The sequence below is a fragment of the Marmota flaviventris genome, chromosome 5, assembly GCF_047511675.1.
Source record: "Marmota flaviventris isolate mMarFla1 chromosome 5, mMarFla1.hap1, whole genome shotgun sequence".
Classification (NCBI taxonomy): Eukaryota; Metazoa; Chordata; class Mammalia; order Rodentia; family Sciuridae; genus Marmota; species Marmota flaviventris.
This window is the reverse complement of record NC_092502.1, coordinates 69093061-69095991: the sequence shown is the minus strand read 5'-3', so window position 1 is coordinate 69095991 and position 2931 is coordinate 69093061. Positions and strand designations below refer to the sequence as shown.

The 2931-nt window shown below is 53.3% G+C and overlaps 1 non-coding gene across 1 annotated transcript; it reads right to left on the bottom strand.

The window, feature by feature from the left end:
* Window positions 1-361: 361 nt before the first annotated feature.
* Window positions 362-434, bottom strand: Trnaa-ugc (transfer RNA alanine (anticodon UGC)). Its single transcript has one exon. It is a non-coding gene; the product is annotated as a tRNA-Ala (tRNA).
* Between the last annotated feature and the right edge of the window lie 2497 nt (window positions 435-2931).

Genomic DNA, 2931 nt, shown 5'->3' with positions numbered 1-2931 from the left:
CTTCCAGCGCCACAGCTCACCTTATTCATTCATTCCACAAGGATGTGTGAGCACCAGCTTTGTAATAAGCACACATCTCCTGAGCACCTACACTGGCCAGGGTCTGAGTGCTGAGCAAGGCAGAGGCAGTCCCTAGCCCAGAGGCGCCTCTGTCACACTTGTCTTCACTGTTCTTCCCATAGCCTTCTCACCCAGTCCCAGATCCCAGTCCCAATTTCTCACCTCTATCTTCCACCTGCTCTGCCTCTATTCCCCTCCTGGCCACCTCTCGGTTTTATCTGTTTATTTGCAATACTGGGGATTGAGCCCAGGAGTGCTTTACTACAGAGCAGCATCCTTGGCCTTTTTTGTGTGTGTGTGGTGGTGGTGCTGGGGATTGAACCCATGGCCTTGTGCATGCAAGGCAAGCACTCTACCAACTGAGCTACATCCCCAGCCCCTAATCCCCAGCCTTTCTCTTTTCTTCCTTTTTCTTTTCTTTTTTTTTTTTTTAATTTAGGGCAAGGTCTTGCTAAGTTGCTGAGATTGGCCTGGAATTTATGGTCCTCCTGCTTCAGCCTCCCTAGTCTCTGGGATTACAGATGTGCGCCACTGCACTCCTGTCCCGGCCTCATCTCTGTGCCCAAGTCCCCATAACACTCCACCCTCCACTCCCTCCAGCACATTCTCCCTCCTTGGCTTCCATGCGAGTCTGTTTCAGCATTCCCCTCTTTATCCTTTCTCCATCCAAGCTCCCCTCATCTCATCCCCATCTCACCTGATCCCCTTCCCAGTTCCAATCTTTCACTACCCTTTCTCCTCAGTTTCTGCCATCTCCATCTCCGTCCTTCCTCATCCCCATCCCCAACTGCAGGGATCCAAGGGAACTGACAGAGAAGGGGACACTGCCCCAGAGGCCACACTGCCCCCAGAGGCCACTGTGGGAAGGCACATTCCAGGGGATGAGCCCCAGATCCCCCAGGCTAGTGCAGCCACAGCACCTGCAGTAGGTAGAGTCCCCTCCGCTGGCTGGAGCAGGGAGGGCACTGACTGAGCCGCAGACTTGCTTCTCTCTCCCCACCCCCATCGTCCCTCTCTCCTCTGGGCGGGCCACCACGCTGGGACCACGGCCCACAGCCTGGCTCCTCACGCGGCTCCTGTTTTATTAACCTGCCTGTCGCTGCTCTCGCCACTGAATAGGGCCTGTGGGGGGGCCGGGAGGGGGGGGCCCAGGGCTTTGCCAGGGATCACCATGGAAACAGCAGCCTCGGCCAATCAGTGGGCAGGCAGCTCCGAGTGCAGCGGGCAGCTTGGTCTCCGAAGCCTCGTGCAGCCCGCAGGCTGACTCCTGCCTGACAGGCCCTCCCCAGCCCCTGCCAAGGGAGAGGATAAAAGCAGGGACAAGACCCTAGGGGAGGGGGCAGAGGCAACAGAGCAGCGGGAGTGCAAAGCCAGGGGCGCTAAGCACTGAATTAGGAGATGAGGAGAAATTGGAGGAAGGGGATCAGAGACCCCTGGCATGGAGATCTGGAGGTAGAATATTAGGAGCCCTGGGGTAGGGGGCTGAATTTCTCCCTGGCTGCAGTTCTCTGCCTAACCCAGGGTTCCTCGACCTCGGCATTACTGACATTGGGGACCAGGTAACGCTTTGTCATGGGAGGCTGTGGATTAACTGCATCCCTGGTCTTTGCTCACTAGAAGCTAGTAATACCCCCCATCCCCCAGCTGTGACAACCAAAAATGTCCAGATACTGCCAAATGTCCCCTGGGGTCGAAATCACCCGTTTGAGAGCCACTCTCCTAAGCACTCACAGGCAGTGGTCACTGTCGGTGAAACTTGCTCTCTCTGAGCTGGCTTCTCTGAAGCGAAGGAGGAAGAGGGGGAAGGGAAAGGGGAGGAGGGAGCCCAGGGCAGGGTTCCAGGTTGGGGGGGTGAGCCTCTGGAAATAGACAGGTCCAGGAGCTGCCAATTTGTGCCGCAGAGATTAAATAAAATAAGGTCTCTAAATGCCTTTCTTTGCTGGGTGTGGTGGCACATGCCTGAGGCTGAGGCAGGAGGATCACAAGTTCAAGGCCAGCCTCAGCAATTTAGTGAGGCCCCCAAGCAATTTAGCAAGACCCTGTCTTAAAATAAAAAATAAGACAGACATGGTGGTACATGCCTGTAATCCCAGTAGCCCAGGAGGCTGAGGCAGGAGGATCAGGAGTTCAAGATCAGCCTCAAAGCAACTCAGCAAGACCCTGTCTCTAAATAAAATACAAAAAAGGGCAGGGGATGTGGTTCAGTGGTTGAGTGCCCCAGGGTTCAATCCCTGTTACCAATAAATAGATAAATAAGGCTGAAGTTGTAGTTTACTGGTAAAGCACCCTTGTGTTCAATCCCCAGTACATCTCCCCCCTCCAGAAAGAAAGAAAGAAAGAAAAGGAAGAAAAAGAAAAAACAACAACAAAAAATAACCTTTTCCTCACTGAGGTTTCTGGTTCCTTCTCAGCCTTGCCCAGCTGCCTTCCGTCGGGCTCACATCAGGCACCACATCCAGGAAGCCCTCTCAGATTCTCTCACTCAGACTAGTTTTTCTTTCTTCAAGACTCCTCATTATGTGGCTTCTACCTCTGTGCCAGCAGTTGGACGCTGGTTCACCTCCAACACAGACACCTTTACTGAGGGTTTCTGTGTGCTGGATCCTGACTAAAGGCTCTAAGCATATTTTTTCAATCTTCCTTATGACTCCATGAGCTAGGTTCCATTAATATCCCCGTTATACAGATGAGGAAACTGAGGCTCTAGTTAGAAAACTTGCCCACATGACTCAAGTTAGGTCCTTCAAATAGTTAGAAATAACAAAGTCAGGACTCAGACTCAGGAAGTCAGGACCCCAGTAAACATGTTTCTAACCTCTGATGTGCACAGAGTGCCCATCCCCACTCCCCGCCCCCCTCCCCCACCGTTGA